Source organism: Lontra canadensis, unplaced genomic scaffold, assembly GCF_010015895.1.
Source record: "Lontra canadensis isolate GAN:19392208 unplaced genomic scaffold, GSC_riverotter_1.0 scaffold1, whole genome shotgun sequence".
In the NCBI taxonomy this organism is placed as follows: domain Eukaryota; kingdom Metazoa; phylum Chordata; class Mammalia; order Carnivora; family Mustelidae; genus Lontra; species Lontra canadensis.
This window is the reverse complement of record NW_022630995.1, coordinates 20,645,764-20,666,144: the sequence shown is the minus strand read 5'-3', so window position 1 is coordinate 20,666,144 and position 20,381 is coordinate 20,645,764.

Below are 20,381 nucleotides of genomic sequence, written 5' to 3'. Positions count from 1 at the left end.
TTACATATCTTCATATAATCCAATATTTTAAAAAATCAATGGAGATTTCAAATATAATGTATGAGCATCCAGTGCTTACATTGGAAAAGAAGAAAGGTCTCAAATAAATGATACAGACTTACACAGTAAGAAGCTATAAAGAAAGGGACAAGTTAAACTCAACAAAACCAGAAGGAAATAAATGAAAGAGAGCAGAAACCAAGGCAATTAAAATCAGAGAAAATTTTTTGAAAGTTAATAAAACAGTGGCAATTTTTTTAAAGATTTAATTTATTTATTGGACAGACAGAGATTACAAGTAGGCAGAGAGGCAGGCAGAGAGAGATAGAGGAGGAAGCAGTCTCCCTGGGATCATGACCTGAGCTGAGGCAGAGGCTTTAACCCACTGAGCCACCCAGGTCCCCCTGACTTAATTTTTTAAATGATAAAATAATAATAGAATGACCAAGGGAAAATGAAAGAAGATATATATTATCACTCCCTAAAATGAAACCAAGAACATCACTGAAAATCCTACAGACATTATCAGGATAACAGAATATTAAAAATGACTTAATGGTCATAAATGTAAGACTTATGTGAAATGGACACAATGTTTTAAAGACACAAACTACCAATGATTATTTTAGAAATTAGATAAGCTGAATATTCCTATATCTATTTTAAAAATAAATTTGTATTTAGATGTCTTCCAAATAAGAAACTTAGGCCCAGATGCTCATGTCCCAAACACTTAAGAAATGATACCAATTCTAGAAAAAACTCATCTATAAAACTTTTATTTTATGAGCATTTCACTAATACTTAATATAGATTGATATTTTAAATTAATATAAATGTAAAAATCCTCAACACAATACTTATAATAATTCCAACAATTTGTTAAAAGGATAAAACATCACAGATTATACTGAGATTGCAAGGTTGGTTTAACATTTGAAAACCAGTTAAGGTAATTCACCATATCAACACACTAAAAAAGAAAAATGATGTTAACATCTCCATAAATACAAAAAGTACATTTGATAAATTTTAAATTCTTACATTCACATGCATACACATACACAATCTCTCAGCAAACAGAAAATAGAGTAGAACTTCCTCAGATTAATAAAAGGCACTTACAATAAGCCTATGTTTAACAAAGAGGGAAATCTTTCTGTATAGGAACCAAAGATTGTACTATTAAATATTGTACTAAGGGTCCTAGTCAGGGCAGTGGATAAGAAAAATCAACAAAAGTTATATGGATTTGAAGGAAGAAATAAAATTGTCTCTACTTGTGTATTATTTGATTGTCTTTGTAAAAAATATCAAAAATGACTAAATTATTATTAGAGTTAATAAATGAATTTAGTAGGTTTGTAGGATAAAAAGTAAATATATATGCATGGAGCACTGGGTGTGGTGCATCAACAGTGAATCTTGGAACACTGAAAAAATAAAATTAAATTAAAAAATAAATAAGTAAATAAATACATGCAAAAAAGTAAACATATAAAATGTTATAAAATATACTTGGAATTTGATTCGTATTTTTATAGTGCATTTATATAAATTGAATTTTTTAGATTAATAAAATTTAAAGTACTATTTAATATGGGGTTAAAATATTAAATACAATACACAAGACTTCTGTGGTCCAAAATATAAAACATAAATAAAAGAAATTAAAGAATAGAAATAAATTGAGAGATACATTAGTTTCATGTATCAAAATAGTAAATACTGCTAGTAAAACAGTTCTTTCTAATAAATTTTATTTTTTTATAAACATATATTTTTTTACCCCAGGGGTACAGGTCTGTGAATCGCCAGGTTTACACACTTCACCGCACTCATCATAGCACATACCCTTCCCAATGTCCATAACCCCAACCCCCCTCTCCCAACCCCCCTCCCCCCAGCAACCCTCAGTTTGTTTTGTGAGATTAAGAGTCACTTATGGTTTATCTCCCTCCCAATCCCATCTTGCTTCATTTACTCTTCTCCTACCCCCTTAACCCCCCATGTTGCATCTCCTCTCCCTCATATCAGGGAGATCATATGATAGTTGTCTTTCTCCGATTGACTTATTTCGCTAAACAGTTCTTTCTGATCAACCCATACATTCAATACAATTCCCAAAAAGAGTATTTAGAAATTAGCAATTTGATTCTTAAATTTATCTCGAAAGGCAAATTTTTCCAGAAGAGAAGAACAAAATGGGAAGACACATTCCTTTATTTAAGACTCACTATAAACCTGAAGTAATCACAGTGTGGTATCTGCAAAAGGATAGACATAGAACAACTGAACAGAATAGAGTCTAAAGATAGAACAACATATATTTGGCCAATTGATTTTTAACAGAGTTGTATAGACAACTCAATGAAAAACAGGTAGCCTTTTCAATAAACAGTGCTCAGACATTCAGACATCCACATGTAAATTAAAGTTTGACTTTATTTTTATTTATTTTGTTTATGTGTTACTTATATACAAAAATTAATTCAAAATAAGTCATAGATGTAAATATAAATTTAAAACTAAATGAGGAGGAAGTAAAAGAGGAACTAGAGAAGAGGGAAAAAAGTGGCAGAGGGAGAGGGAAAGAGAAGGGGAAAAAGAGAAAGAGGAAAATGATCAGAAGCATGTGCAAGAGAAGAAAGAGAAGAAAATATAGGAGAAAAATCTATGTAATCTTTCTATGAGCAAATATGTCTTAGATGATATCAAAAGCATACTCTACAAAAAATGATAAAATCATTTGGTCTTCAGGCAACATTCTTAAGAGGTTAAAGACATACCATATATTGGGAAAGACAAATTTGCAAAATATATATCTGGTAGAATATTTGTCTTTCAGATAAATAAAAGACCCTAAAATACTCAATATAGAGAAAAGAAACAACCAATTTTTTTTTCTTCAATTTTTTTCTTCAATTATCTTTTGTAATTCTAATTAGTTAACATACAGTGTAATATTAGTTTCAGGTGTATAGTATAGTGATTCAGTACTTCCATACATCACCCAGGGGTCATAAAAACAAATGTACTCCTTAAGCCCCATCACCTATTTCATCCACCCTCCCACAACCTCCCCTCTGGTAACCATTAGTTTGTTCTCTATAATTAGGAGTCTATCTTCTGATTTGTCTCTTTCTCTCTTTTCCTCCCTTTTCTTGTTTGTTTTGTTTCTTAGATTCACATAGAAGTCAAATAATATGGTATTTGTCTTTTTCTAATTGACTTATTTCACTTAGCATTTATACTCTCTAGTTCCATCCATGTTGTTGCAAATAGCAAGATTTCATTCTTCTTTATGGCCGAATAATATTCCTGGTGTGTGTGTGTGTGTGTGTGTGTGTGTGTGTGTCTTCTTTATCCATTCATCACTCAATGGATACTTGGGCTGCTTCTGTATCTTGGCTATTGTAAACCAAAAATTTTTTGAAGATTTATTTATTTTAGAGAGAGAGAGAGAGTGCATGTACATGAGTGTGAGAAAGAGACAGAGGGAGAAGGAGAGAAGCAGGATCTCCCTGAGTGTGGAGCCCAGCACAGTGATGTGGGGCCAGATCTCATAACCCTAATATCATGACCAGAGTCAAGCTCAAGAATTGGTTGCTTAACTGACTGAGCCACCCAGGCACCCTGTAAACCATATTTTTAAAATTGACACACAAAAAAATGATTGGACACATCACCAAAGGAATTATATTGGTGGCAAATAAGCCTATATAAAGAAATGGGGATAGGCAAATTGAAGCCACAATGAGATACCACTACACATTTATTACAAGGTTTCAAAACCAAAATTAAAATGACAGTAGTAGTAGTAGTAATAGTAGTAGTAGTAGTAGTAGTAGTAGTAGTAAACCACATGCTGTGAGGATGCAGAGAAACTGACCCTTCTTGCATTGCTGATAGACATGCCAAATGGTACAGCTCCAGTTTGCCAGTTTCTTAAAAATGTAATCATAAATTTACCATGCTAATCCCAGTCCTAAGTATTGTCCAAGAAAAATGAAAATTTATGTAACTATAAAACCCTGTATATTATTATCTATAGGGTTTCATTAAGTACCATCAAAACTGGAAACAGGGGCACCTGGGTGGCTCAGTCAGTTAAACATCTGCCTTTAGCTCAGGTCATGATCCCAGGATCATGGGATTGAGCCCCACATCAGGTTCCCTGATCAGTGGGGAGCCTGATTCTCTTCTTCCTCTGCTGCATCCCCTACTTGTGCTCTCTCTGTCAAATAAACAAATTACATATATATAGATATAGATATAGATATAGATATAGATATAGAACAAACCTGGAGTTTTATTTCAATCTATTGCAAAATTCCTATTATCCAAATTTGAGAACTGATATGATACTACCCTTTCATCTTTATTTGAAATTGGTTTGATTTTTCCTATTTTCTAATCTTTAATAGATATGGGATAGACAATGATTCAAGTGAATGAAGAAAAAATAAAAGAAAATGACTCATAACTAAATAATTCTTTTAAAGTGTATCTAATAGTTTGTCTTTGTCTTTGTTTCTTCTCCTTAGTCTGACATTCATCTGCCCTTGATCTCTCTCTCTCTCTCATTCTCTCTCTCTCTCTCTCTCTCTCACACACACACGCACACATGCACACACACACTGTAGCTACACTACAAATACATATGCCTGACCTTTTGTCTCTCTTCATTGTGTCACAGCTTTTGAATCCTAACTAGGTTGGATTTTTGTGCCCGAATATCTGACAATATATTTTTATATCTAAATTGGCTATTAGGTTATGGTATGGCTGTGAGCCCAGAAAAATGTTTTGAATGGAAAGACTGGGTTGAAGTTTCATCTCTGAATTTATCCATATAACCTCATTATGTAGGGATATAAATACAATTAAGTAAGAAGATGAATTCAAGGACACTTTATTAACTATCATACTATTAGCAGTATTACTAATGGGGACTTTTCTAACATTACATACATAATGAATATATTTAAATTTGTCTTTCAACTTTAATTTATCTTTCAACCTTACCTTTCAAATACCACAAGAAAATAGTTCTGTTAATATCTATATTCAGAAAAAGATCTACATTCAGAAAATATATTTTATGTGACGGATTTGTGACAAGCAAACCAGGAACTGAAACAATATGCATTTAACATGTGGATAATATGACATCTTTGGATTTTGAAAGAGATGTAGAAAATATACCAAGACCCAGTGTTCAGAAATCTTTTTTTATCTCAAAGAAAATTTATTCACAACATAATTTCAATGACTTAAGCATGCAGATATTCCTAAATGTTTTCTTTTTCTTTCTTTCTTTTTTTTTTAAAGATTTGTATTTATTTATTTGGCAGACAGAGATCACAAGTGGGCAGAGAGGCAGACAGAGAGAGAGATGGGGAAGCAGGCTCCTTGGCAAGCAGAGAGCCCGATGTGGAGCTCGATCCCAGGACCCTGGGATCATGACCTGAGCTGAAGGCAGAGGCTTTAACCCACTGAGCCACCCAGTGCCCCCCTAAATGTTTTCTTAAAAATGTTTTTATTTTAGGGATTCCTGGGTGGCTCAGTTAGTTAAGTGTCTGCCTTTGGCTCAGGTCATGATCCTAGGGTCCTAGGATTGAGTCCCACACCGGGCTCCTCCCTCAGTGGTGAACGTGTTTCTCCCTCTGCCTGCTGCTCCTACTGCTTGTGCTCTCTCTCACTCTCTCTAACAAATAAATAAATAAAATCTTAAAAAATAAATAAAAAGTAAAAAAAAAAGTTTTTATTTTAATTCCAGTTAGCATACAATATTAAACTAGTTTCAAGTGTACCACATAGTGATTTAATACTTTCATACAATACCCAGTGCTCATCACAAGTGCACTCCTTAATCCTCATCACATATTACACCCATCGCCCACCACCTCCCCTCTGGTAACCATCAGTTTGTTCTCTAGAGTTAAGAGTCTGATTCTTGGTCTCTCTATCTCTCTCTCCTTTTTCCCTTTCCCTTTGCTTGTTTGCCTTCTGTCCTATTTTTCTGTTGCATAAATTCCTGAGGTAGGTGGCCAAAGACATACTCCGCAAGCAAGCATTTTAGTATTCTTTTACTTCTAAAATCTTGGGTAGATTTTCTACCTTACATGAATGATAGAGTTTAAAGTTTCCTTCTATTCACACAGCAGAGCCTAACAGCACTTTACCTCCTCCTTTCAAAGAACACAGTTTAATATTTTGACTTTGTATTTTAATACTCCACTGCTAAAATAGGGGGAAAGGAAAGGCACTCCAAGAATTGCCAAATAACATAATTTCTCTCTAAATCTGAGAGAAAATCTGTTTACAGCATTGCAGCCAAGCCATCCCAGGGCAAGATTAGGGTGGTAGATGCTGGGCGGTTTTATAACTACAACATTAGTGAATAAACCCATCCTAGTATGTCACCTAGACTCAACAGTTTGAAACCCCTTTCTTCTGTACGCCAGAAGCTATCACCTTCAGTTAATAATGTCATTATCACTGATCATAACCCTTATTGGTTCTTCTCCTTAGTGATATCATGAGTTGGGGCAAAGTGTAATTGGGAAGGATATGAAGGTGTAGGATCTAAATGTCAGCCAGTGGCCAAAGATTATGTTATGGGGTACAAAATTTAATTTTCCCTCTGTGTGGAAAAAAATTGACATATTTACTCAGGGAATTTATTGATTACACTGCTTTTATCAAATAACATTATAAGATAGGAATTGCACCTGGGGCTTTCAGAATTCTCATTAGCCTAAGGGGTCTTCTTTTAGTAATAGCAGTAAAAATAAAGAATTTAAAAGCATATTACAAATTTCTAATTACTTGAAAGAATATTCAGGTATTAAACAATTTTTTTAAAGAAATGCATATATTTAAGATGAGCTACGTCATAAATATTAAGAATATATACTTACACTTTTTTTTTATATCAGTGGTTGATATTGTGTCCCACTAAGATTGGCTCATTTTGTTTCTTATCCTGTCCTACTTACTTGGTAATGATGTCACTCATGATTGGACTAGTGGCTTGAAGCCACAGAATTTAAATTATTTGAATTAAATCCTGTGATTGCATTTGTTCCCCTGGCATTTGAGTTTTATCACCACAGGAACAGTCTTGGAAATTTTTATTTGACAAAGTGTTGAGTGTGGAAGAATATTAGAAAAATACCCATAGATGCAATAGGGGGGATATTTAGATATTGCAGAAGGGCAATATATTTTGCTCATAGTTCACTGATATAATGTATATTTCATTAGATAAAATATGATTTAAATATATTTCCTAAGCAATATTTGTTCTTTTTTTTTCATCATGGCTGATTATAAATGAAAGAAAAAAAGTCATAAAATGTGGTGGGTGGAGGTAACAAGTTTATTTGGGATTTTTTTTTTATTCTAGGCACTTCAAAGTGGTATATGGTAGGTTTTCAGAGAGCTATATTGAATGCAAAGCATTTCTCAACCTGATAAATAGCACTTATAAAAAAATCTGCATCCAAGGGCGCCTGGGTTGCTCAGTTGGTTAAGCCACTGCTTTCAGCTCAGGTCATGATCTTGGAGTCCTGGGATTGAGACCAACATTGGACTCCCAGCTCTGCAAGGACTCTGTCTTCTCCCCTTTCATGCTCTCTCTCATCTCTCTCTCTCTCTCAAATAAATAAGTAAATTAAAAAAAAAATCTGCATCCAATATCATACTCAGTGTTATAGTGAATTAATAGTAAAGGAGTTCATAATCTTAAAACAGCGATATTTAATTGACTATCATGGGGAAAAGAAACATTTTGGGAAATACAGAATAGGAATACACAAAGTCAAATAACAAAGGCTAACTTTTCTAAAAAGCCAAAGTAGAAGAGTATGTCAAGGAAAAATACTTGAAAAGGCTTCAACTATTCCAGGGAGGTTAATTAAGGACTTGAAAGAGTCCACTGTGTTTGTCAATGAAACTGTTATTTGTAATAACACCTACAAGAGTTTTGGTAGATGAAGCAAACAGAAGTACAATTGCCACAAACTGAGAAGTAAATGAGAAATATCCAAAGCTTATAAGGTGTATTCTTCTGGATATCTTGATCAAAGGAGATATGTAGAGTGATAGAGTGAAACATGGGCTTTGAAACTGATTTTTAAGATGGGTGATTTGATGTAGCTAAGTATATGACATGAAAAAAGATAATTATATACCTGATAGATATTATCTATAAAAAGTAAGAGATATATTCATCTACTAAATCGAGGACATCTACAATGCTCTTAAGGACTTAAAGAGAATATTATATATTTAAAAATTATTTTTAACACCATTCATTCTGACATTTAATTCTCAGAACTTCTATGTGGTCTGATTTGTTTTAACTATACTGATTTATTTAAAGAGTTACAAGCATACAATAACATGTATCAAATTAAAAGTTTTGAGAAAAATATATTATTGTTGAAATTAGAAGAGAAATTTTTAAATAGGAATGAATACCCTTATTACATTTCTTATAGGTGAAGTTTTGGGGAGACAGAAGAATTGAATTAGAAGCATCAATCACTACAAAGGATATCAGTGATAAATCAGTTTAGATTTTCATTTCTAGAACTGCTAGCCATGAAGAATGGTCAGAAATCATTCATTTTGTGTAATCATTCATCAGTGACACAATATCTATGTTTGATGAAATTTAAAAATCTCTCTTGCTTCCTGATTGAAAATATACCCTAAGACATGTTGAAAGATGTCATTATTATATTCTGATAAAGCCTTAGCAAAGTCAAAAGGAAGAATAGAGAGAAGAATAGGCAAAGCATCTCTTCTCAGATTAAATTTTATTTTTGTATCTTTATTTTTATCTGAAAAGGATAGATATTAAGTGGAATACATATAGATCAAATATATTTTGAAAATATATTTTGTAGGGTAATGAGATAAGGTTGTCTTCAAACTTATTTATTGCCAATAAATTTTCTAAGTGGATTTTCCAGTTTGTACTCCTATGAGCTTTTTAAATGTTGCCCTTATACCTGGTCCTTGTCAATATTTATTATGGCCCAGTTTTTAATATTTTATTTAACAATATGTGGTGGGTATAAATGATACTGCATTAGGACACCTATTTGAATTTGGGGCACATAAGGATATTGAACATTTTTTTCAAATTATTTGTGTTGAATTCATACTTTGTGTTACCTCTTTTGTGAAAGGCTTATTCATGTATCACATCCATTTTGGTATTTCTTGATCTATAGCTTTTTTTTTTTTTTTTTTTTTTTTTTTTGAATAAAAGTTTTTTTTTTTTTTTTATCCATTTTGGTATTTTTTGATTTTTAGCTTTTTTTTTTTTTTTTTTTTTTTTTTGAGCATAACAGTATTCATTGTTTTTGTACCAAAGCCAGTGCTCCATGCAGTCCGTGCCCTCTCTAATACCCACCACCTGGTTCCCCCAACCTCCCACCCCCCCACCTCTTCAAACCCTTCAGATTGTTTTTCAAAGTCCATAGTCTCTCATTGTTCACCTCCCCTTTCATTTCCCCCAACTCCCTTCTCCTAACTCCCCTTGTCCTCCATGCTATTTGTTATGTTCCACAAATAAGTGAAACCATATGATAATTGGCTCTCTCTGCTTGACTTATTTCACTCAGCATAATCCCTTCCTGTCCCATTCATGTTGCTACAAAAGTTGGGTATTCATCCTTTCTGATGGAGGCATAATACTCCATAGTGTATATGGACCACATCTTCCTTATCCATTCATCCGTTGAAGGGCATCTTGGTTCTTTCCACAGTTTGGCAACCGTGGTCATTGCTGCTATAAACATTGGGGTACAGATGGCCCTTCTTTTCACTACATCTGTATCTTTGGGATAAATACCCAGTAGTGCAATGGCAGGGTCATAGGGAAGCTCTATTTTTAATTTCTTGAGGAATCTCCACACTGTTCTCCAAAGTGGCTACACCAAATTGCATTCCCACCAACAGTGTAAGAGGGTTCCCCTTTCTCCACATCCCCTCCAACACATGTTGTTTCCTGTATTGCTAATTTTGGCCATTCTAACTGGTGTAAGGTGATATCTCAATGTGGTTTTAATTTTAATCTCTCTGATGGCTAGTGATGATGAACATTTTTTCATGTGTCTGATAGCCATTTGTATGTCTTCATTGGAGAAGTGTCTGTTCATATCTTCTGCCCATTTTTTGATATGATTGTCTGTTTTGTGTGTGTTGAGTTTGAGGAGTTCTTTATAGATCCTGGATATCATTCTTTTGTCTGTACTGTAATTTGCAAATATCTTCTCCCATTCTGTGGGTTGCCTCTTTGTTTTCTTGACTGTTTCCTTTGCTGTGCAGAAGCTTTTGATTTTGATGAAGTCCCAGAAGTTTATTTTGGCTTTTGTTTCCTTTGCCTTTGGAGACATATCTTGAAAGAACTTGTTGTGGCTGATATCAAAGAGATTACTGCCTATGTTCTCCTTTAGGATTCTGATGGATTCCTGTCTCACGTTGAGGTCTTTTATCCATTTTGAGTTTATCTTTGTGTACGGTGTAAGAGAATGGTCGAGTTTCATTCTTCTACATATAGCTGTCCAGTTTTTCCAGCACCATTTATTGAAGAGACTGTCTTTTTTCCACTGCATATTTTTTCCTGTTTTGTTGAAGATTAACTGACCATAGAGTTGAGGGTCCATATCTGGGCCCTCTACTCTGTTCCACTGGTCTATGTGTCTGTTTTTATGCCAGTACCATGCTGTCTTGGTGATCACAGCTTTGTAGTAAAGCTTGAAATCAGGTAACATGATGCCCCAGTTTTATTTTTGTTTTTCAACATTTCCTTAGCAATTCGGGCTCTCTTCTGGTTCCATACAAATTTTGGATTATTTGCTCCAGCTCTTTGAAGAATACCGGTGGAATTTTGATTGGAATGGCATTAAAAGTATAGATTGCTCTAGGCAGTATAGACATTTTAACAATGTTTATTCTTCCAATCCAAGAGCATGGAATAGTCTTCCATCTTTTTGTGTCTTCTTCAATTTCTTTCATGAGTGTTCTGTAATTCCTCGAGTGCAGACCCTTTACCTCTTTGGTTAGGTTGATTCCCAGAAAGAAAGACTTCAAAGGTAACACTATGTCAATAAAAACGTATCTATCAATAATCACTCTCAATGTGAATAGCTTAAGTGCGCCCATAAAATGGCACAGGGTTGCAGATTGGATAAAACGACAGGACCCATCCATATGTTGTCTACAAGAGACCCATTTTGAACCTAAAGATACACCCAGACTGAAAATGAAGGGTTGGAGAAGCATCTTTCATGCCAATGGGCCTCAGAAGAAGGCTGGGGTAGCAATTCTCATATCAGAAAAATTAGATTTTAAACTAAAGACTGTAGTCAGAGATACAGAAGGACTCTACATAATTCTTAAAGGAACTATCCACCAAGATGATCTAACAATTGTAAATATCTATGCCCCCAATATGGGAGCAGCCAATTACATAAGAAAACTGTTAATCAAGATAAAGACTTATGTTGATATGAATACATTAATAGTAGGAGATCTTAACACACCTCTCCCAGAAATAGACAGATCATCAAAGCAGAAAATCAATAAAGAAACAAGAGCATTGAATGACACATTGGACCAGTTGGACCTCATAGATATATACAGAACATTCCACCTTCAAACAACAGAATACTCATTCTTCTCAAGTGTACATGGAACCTTCTCAAGAATAGACCACATACTGGGTCACAAATCAGGACTCAACCGATACCAAAAGACTGAGATTATTCCCTGCATATTCTCAGATCACAATGCTTTGAAACTGGAGCTCAGTCACAAGGAGAAGTTCAGAAGGAACTCAAACACCTGGAAGCTAAAGACCACCTTGCTTAAGAATGCTTGGATCAACCAGGAGATCAAAGAAGAACTGAAACAATTCATGGAAACCAATGAGAATGAAGACACTTCAGTCCAAAACCTATGGGATACAGCAAAGGCGATCTATAGCTTTTACTAACTTTTAGAAGTTTGTTATATCATCTGGATATTAATGTGCTACAATTATGTTCTCCCAATTTATAACATATCTTTTAATTTTCACGATGTGCTTTGATAAATATAGATGTTTAATTTTTATATAGAATTAAGAAATGTTTTATTTTTAGGCAGTGGGCTTGAAAACTGCTTGCAAATTAGTGTTGCCTAAGGAACTTATAAAAAATACTCTGTAGGCACCCCCCCAAAATATCTTTAAAGGTTTATGTATTTTATTAGTCTTCCCAATACAATATGTTTTGCTTTATTGATCATCTGTACTAGAAAATATACCTTATTTAATTGACTTTTATTCTCAAGTTATCTTCTTATTATTACTTTCTTCATATTTTCTTATTCTTTTCCATCATTGAGTTGGTTGTTGAATTCATTAAATTTTAGCTTCTTGGGGCGCCTGGGGGCTCAGTGGGTTAGGCCATTGCCTTCGGCTCAGGTCATGATCTCGGGGTCTTGGGATCGGGCCCCGCATCGGGCTCTCTGCTCAGTGGGGAGCCTGTTTCCTCCTCTCTCTCTCTCTGCCTGCCTCTCTGCCTGCTTGTGATCTCTCTCTGTCAAGTGAATGGATGGAATCTTTAAAAAGAAAATGGTTTAAATTTTAGCTTCTTGTTTAAACTACTATAATCATATGAAGTAATCACTGGACTCTACAAATGTAAGGTACATTTATCCCACAATTATTGATACATTAAATTTGAGTTATTGTTCAAATAGAAGTATTCTTAAGGTTTCATTATATCTTCCTTTATCCATTAGTAATTAAATTTGCTTTTAATTATTAAGTACACGAACCATTTGAGACATACCACTAATTCTTAAATGCATGCATGGTTTTAGGTATTTTTGTTTTTTTTTTTTTATTTTGGACTCAATTGCAATTTAACCATTAATATTTTTCCCCCTTTTTTTAAATTTGATGAAGGCCACAACATTAGCTACACTATTAATATAATTAATTTAGGATATAATTTGGTGAGAAAACCACATAAGTCAGCTAGCAGCACCCTAGACTATAACAAATTATGTACGTATTCACGTTAACCCTGTGAAAAACAAGCACAAGATGTACACTATCACTGGACAGACTGGTTCCTAAGAGGAAGAAAAAAAAAATGATGGAGTTGAGCCATGCATGCTATTTTCCTATATTTCTCAAACAAGCCTGCCATTCCACCCTCCCATGAAGCTCCCTTGACAGAAAAGAACTAGCAGCTGTTGAGAAGAAATGTTACCTAATAATTTTGCCTAAATTTTGTTCTTAACTCATTGGGCATAACCTTCATGACCAAGGATGTGACTCTATTTTTTTGAGGTTAAGGCTAGTAGTCTAGGGAACCAGCCCAGCTTGCACATTCATACACTTTAATTTCCTTACTCCTCTAATAGACATCCTTATAAAGCTAGTAATAGGAATTTAGATGCTACCCTATAAAATTCAAATGTGAGTCAGAACAGTATATTCATTAGCTCAAGTACAAACCATGCTTACTTTCCACAATATACATGTAAGCCCACTTTTGTTATATATGTCATATTATGTATAGCTACATTGTCCATAATAACATATGAGGCATTCTGCAATAAGGTTGTAAGACATACAAACAAAGAGTTAAAGGCACTCCAATAATAAGAGTGAAAAGAGAAGATTTTGAAAATGTGTTCCTAATACCAACTTCTAAAGAAGAAATTAAAACTAAAAATACATCCCTCTGAGTTTAACTGTGACGCCAATGTTTGAAGAATTAAAATCCCATTTTTTTCCTATTATGAGTTCAAAGTCTAAAATTCTTACTTAATTTCAAAATATTTCTTTAAGTTATTCCTATTCTCAGTGTCAGTCAGATGTATTCTCAATGCCTAGGTCAGTTTGTGATTTTTAGCAACTGCAGAAGAGTTGTTTTTTTCACTAAAATGATTGCTGTTATTTTAAAGTCTTGGGTGCAAAATATCAAGTTTCCGAAATACTTTAGGTTTTCCAAAAGTTATTGGGCTGTCCCCTTTATATCTTTACCTCTCCCCCACCTTACTTTTCTTTCTCTCTCTCTCTCTCTTTTTTTCCAACTTCATTCATTCTTTGTCATTTCCTTTCTTTTTCCATCTCTCTATCCTTCTTTTCTTTCTTTCTTTCTTTCATGAGAGAGAGAACATACATGTGCTGGGGTGGGGATGGGGGAAGGGCAGAGGAAGTGGGAGAGAGAAAGAATCTTAAGCAGAATCCATGCCCAGAGCAGAGCCCTGTGCAGGGCTCCATCTCAGACTCTGAGATCATGACCTGAGCCAAAATCAAGAGTTCAAATGTTAGCCAACTGAGTCACCCAGACACCCTCCCTATCTATCTTTCTATTCTTCCTTTTTCTTCTGTCCTCTTCTGTTTCTTCCTCTCTCATATTCTCCTCAATTTTCCTATTTTCCTAGCAAAGTCTATGAGGATATGGACAGTATGCAGACTTTGGGGTGCCATGTTGAAGCATGGATCAGTAGTTTTGGAAGTCAAGAGGTGGCTGGTAGACAAGACAGTATGCTTGGAATTCAAATTGAAATATATTATAAACTTCAAATAAAATGGTTCATTATTTGGTAGTCTTTAAATAGGTCACTAGTAAAATTTTGACCCTTTTTCATTCATCTTCCCCACTGCTACCAGAGAGACTATTTATTTTTTTTAATTTTTTAAATTATTATTATTTTTATTATGTTATGTTAGTCACCATGCAGTACCTCATTAGTTTTTGATGTAGTATTCCATGATTCATTGTTTGTGTGTAATACCCAGTGTTCCATGCAACACGTGCTGTCCCTAATACCCATCACTGGACTATGGACTAACCCATCCCCTCCCCCCAAAAACCCTCAGTTTGTCCAAAGATACAGATGGAGTGAAAAGAAGGGCCACATGCACCCCAATGTTCATAGCAGCAATGTCCACAATGACCAAACTATGGAAAGAGATGAGATGCCCTCAGCAGATGAATGGATAAAGAAGATGTGGTTCATATATACAATGGAATATTACCCAGTAATATTTTAAAACGTATATTTTATTTTATATATGTTTTATTTTATTTTAAAACGTATAATTAAAATGTTATTCTGACTCAAATACAGTATTTCTTGCTATAAGGCCTGCCCTGTGCCACATAACAGTGCCCTTATCCCACCAATGAAAGATGGGAGGTATGAGAATCTTTTGTGATAATTTCCATTATCTTTGCTTAATATTACATGACAATATTTGATTGCATATTTTCTTCTATACAGACAATGTTGAGTTAGTATTTTTATGTTGCCTCTTATAATATTAGCAATGCTTAAAATATGAAAGTGTATGTATCTTAGTTCTATGCTAACTCAGTAATCTAAAATCTTTGATTAATTTTCTAACTGTAGGGGTGCCTGGATGGTTCAGTGGGTTAAGCCTCTGCCTTTAGCTCAGGTCATGATCTCAGGCCCTGGGATTAAGCCCCAATCAGGCTCTCTGCTCAGCAGGGAGCCTGATTCCCCCCAACTCTGCCTGCCTCTCTGCCTACTTGTGATCTCTGTCAAATAAGTAAATAAAGTCTTTAAAATTTTTTTTCTAACTGTATTAAGGAGTTAACCTACACTTCATTTTTTAATTTTATTTTTTAAAGACTTTATTTATTTGAGAAAGACAGTGCTAGAGATAGAGAGAGAAAGCACAAGCAGTGGGGAGAGGGAGAAGCAGGCTCTCACTGAATAAGGAGCCCAATGAGGGGCTTGATCCCAGAATCCTGGGATCATCACCTGAGCTAAAGGCAGATGCTTGACTGACTGCACCCAGGCACACCTTAACCTACCTTTAAGTGGTACCTTAGAATAGACACAGCATGTGTCAGTGAGTCATTTTAGAATACATAATATTCCACTTATCTGTGGATTGCTTAGTCATTTTGGAACATCCTCATGTCATTGGTTCTATGGGAAGGAATAGAACCTTTACTTTGTTTTCAGAAATGCATTGACAGGATAAAGTTAAATCCTAAAACACCAGGTTTGCTTATCATTTTGACATTTTACTTTATCATAGGACAACTTTTCTTCTATTCAAGGGATAACAATAGCCACTAAGTAGGAATTTCTTTCCTACTCTGATACTTCAAATAACTAAGAGAATGATGGGAATTAGGTTATAATAACTTCTATTATTGATCACACAATTTGTTCCAGATAGATGATGGATAGATAAATGAATAGACAGATGGGTAGATATATTTAGATATACATATATATATATATATAGTATATATGCTAGATATTTATGTATAAAACCTCTTTTCATGCTCATAAGAACTTTTTGAGAGGGTAATACTATCACTGCTTTATGAATGAGTAAACAGGTTCACAGAGGTCATTAGACCTAGTTAGTTATGAATATTGGAGGCAAGCCCAAGACTGCCTTCAAAACACAATGGCTGAAATATAAATAACGCTATAGCACAACTGTTTGTGGGGAAAAAGAGAAAGAAAAAAAAAAAAAAAAACACACCCATAAAAAGCCAAAACCTTGTCATGAGAGGATAAAATGCTTTAAAGGGGAAGTTTACTTAAATCCTGTCTTAGGACTTTTAATCAAATGCAGATATTTTAGAAATCCTATTATTCTGTCAATGGTGCCACAAACAAACAAATACAACTTCTAGCAAAACATTCCTTATTCGATGCATGAATTTCAATCTCATTTAAATCATTACTATTTTATTGAAAAAAAAAAAACCTTTAAGTCAGGTTAGTAGCAAATATGTCTGTAGACCTTTCGTACTGGTGGTTTGGAATTGATAGTAGAGATGACAGTGGATTGAAATAATTACTTAACAAAATTTTCAATAATTACTTTTCTTCTCTTTAATCTATAGACAGAATATTTGTTTTGTTGTGGAATGCTACCTAAATATTTGTTTTTATCATAGGCCATGGTCATATAGAAAAGTCATCATAGGAGAAGACATTTTAGGACACTAGCACATTGGAATATTTTGCATGTATGTGCATATGATTACAGGAACTTGGAATAATAAGAAGCTGAAAAAAAATGGAAGCTCTGGGTTATTCAGAAAAGTCCATCCTCAAAATGCTCTTTTTGCACATTCTATAATGAACAGATATTAAAAACATTTCAGACAAATGGAGAACCAGTATTGACATTTTGGTAAAATTTATAATAATCATAAAATATTCTGAGAAAATTTTGTAATCTAAAAATAAAATTTCCTCTTTAAATAAGTAGTTTTGTGAATTCCATCAATCAAAAATTATGATCTCAGTTTTCTAAGTATTATATGTGTCAATAAATAACCTAAATACAAACAAAAATAAAATATACCAAAATGTTTGCAGTAAGTTGTATACATGATTAAACACCATATAAACATGTAATTGAATTTCAGCTTTTTGAAATTACAGAATTAATGAAAAATGTTTCTGTGTCTAATGAAAAGGTGAAAATGTGGTCCTATAGGTTCCAATTACTTGGGGTAAATCTGAAATTTTAGAATATGAAAAAAATAGGTGAAACCTTGTACAATTGTTATGGTTAAAATTTTTTGACTTTCAAAAATAACATTTCCATATAGTAGAAACTAGTAGAATCTGAAGTATCCAAAAAGAACCTCAGGTAGCTCCAAATAGGGGTTTCCACCACTTCTGCAGTTACTTCCTCTACTGAAGTCTTGAATCCCTCAAAATCATCTATGGAGGTTGGAATCAACTTCTTTCAAACCCTTGTTCATGTTGATATTTGTACTTCTTTCTGTAAATCACAAATGTTCTTAATAGCATCTCGAATGGTGAATCCTTTCTAGGTTTTCAGTTTACTTTGCCTTAATCCATCAGAGGAATCATTATATATGAAAGCAATAACTTTAAGAAATGTATCTCTTAAATAATAAAACTTGAAAGTTGAAATGACTCCTTTGATTCATGGACTACAGAATGGATGTTGTGTTAACACCTGTGAAAACTACATAGATCTCATTGTACATAACCATCAGAGCTCTTGAGTGACCAGGTGCACTATCAATGAGCATTAATATTTTAAGTGGAATCTTTTTTACTGAATCTGACAGTAGGTCTCAATAACGGACTTAAAATATTCAGTAAACCATGTTATAAATAGATGTACTTTCATTCAGGCTTTCTTCCATTTTTAGAGCACATCCAGAGATGTACATTTCTGCATCTAGAGGTGTTGTTCCAACCTAGAATACATTTGGCATAATTCTTAAAGGCACCAAGATTTTCTGAATGGTAAATAAGCACTGGCTTCAGCTGAGAGTCACCAGACGCATTAACCCCTAATAAGAGACTCAGCCTGTCTTTAAAGCTTTGAAGCCAGGAACTGGCTTCTCTCTAGATATGAAAGCCTGAGATGACATCTCCTCCCAAAAGATTATCTACATTTGAAAATCTGTTATTTAAGGTAGCCACATTTATGAATTCTCTTAGCTGGATCTTCTGGTGAACTTGCTGCAGCTTCTTCATCAGCCCTTGCTGCTTCAACTTGTACTTTATGTTCTGGACCTGGCTTATTCCCTTAAACTTCATGAGCCAATGTCTGCTAGTTTCAACCTTTTCTTGTATAGCTTCCTCACCTCTCTCAGTCTTCATAGAATTGAAAGGAGTTAGGGCCATCCCCTGGTTTAGGCTTTGGCATAAGGGAATATTGTGGCTGTTTTGATCTCTCCAGAGCTCTCAAATTTTATCCATATCAGTAATAAGGCTGTTTCATGAACACTCTTACCAGTTGCGTTTGCTGGAGTAGCACTTTTAATTTATTTTGAGAACTTTTCCTTTGCATTCATAACTTGGCTACTTTTTTGGCATAAGATGCTTAGCTTTCAGCCTATCTTGGCTTTCAACATGTCTTTCTCACTAAACTTAATTGCTTTTCACTTTTGGGTTAAAGTGAGAGATGTGCAACTCTTCCTTTTACTTGAACAAGTGCTTAGAGACCATGCAGGGTTATTAACTGGCCTAATTCAAATATTGTTAATGTGTGTCAGGGAATAAGGAGGCTAAGGAGACAGAGAAAGATGGAGAAGGGAATCAATGGTCAGTGGAGCATTCAGAACACACACAACACACACACAACCTTTAAGAATTAAGTTTGTTGTTTTATGGGCATGGGTCATGGTGTCTCAAAACAATTACAATAGTAATATCAAAGATCACTGATCACAGATAACCATAACAAATATAATAATGATGGAAAAGTTTGAAATATTGTGAGAACTACCAATGACACAAAGACATGCAATGAGCAAATGCTGTTGGAAATGACACTGATAGACTTGCTCAGATTCAGGGTCCCCAACAAGACTTCAATTTGTAAAATCTGTAGTATCTGTGAAGCATGATAAAGTGAAACAAAATAAAATGAGGTATGCTTATAATTATGTCATCTGCTCTTTGGTAAACATCTGAGGAGGAGAGAAGGAGAAATGGGTGAGGAATATAAATTTCTAGACATTCTTTAATCAAGCTCTCCAGGAATCTTATTGTGATAGCTCTAAACACATTCCTGGCTTCTGTAATAAATATTGCTCTCAAACCCTTGCCATTGTTCAAGTTCTATGAAGTTTCATCTGCTCACTTCAATAAATATCTTCCCTAGGAGGAAGTTTTATCTTAGCATCTTGCATTGTATTATAATTATCACTTATCTACCTGCTATCTTCCCAAAACATATTGAAAATTAGAATCCCTTTTTATATAATCACTAATTGAGGTATATAAGTTAAATACATTAAGATGTACACATTTTAATGTGTACAGTTTGATGACTTTTGAAAAATATATAGTCATGCAACTATAACTGAGGTGCTGCATAGAATATTTCCATCACACTGAGTATACCATTGCAGTCAATCATCATGCCCCACCACAACATAAACAAGCACTAAGTTTTATATTATTATTCACTAGTTTTTCTGTTTTAGACAATAAAGTTCTATAATATGAATTATTTTTAGTCTACTTTTCAAAGCAGAGTGTTTTTGGGAAATGTCCATATTGTGTGTATCAGTCGTTCATCAATGAAACTAAAAAAAAAGAACTTATAGATCCTTTTAGTGCTATCAAAATAGGCATAGGTACTGGATTATCCTCCTCCACCCTCCCCCACTCTCTATAAACAGTTTCCAAGATCCTAAAAGCAGTAAACATATGGAGTGATAAGGGAATATATAATATTACCACTTTTCCTTATTCTTCCTGGATTTGTTCCAAGATGAGTTAAAAGATAAAGTATGCCCAAGACATTTTATTATTTAATTAATCTAAATATAATTGATTTATATCAAAGACATGTATTT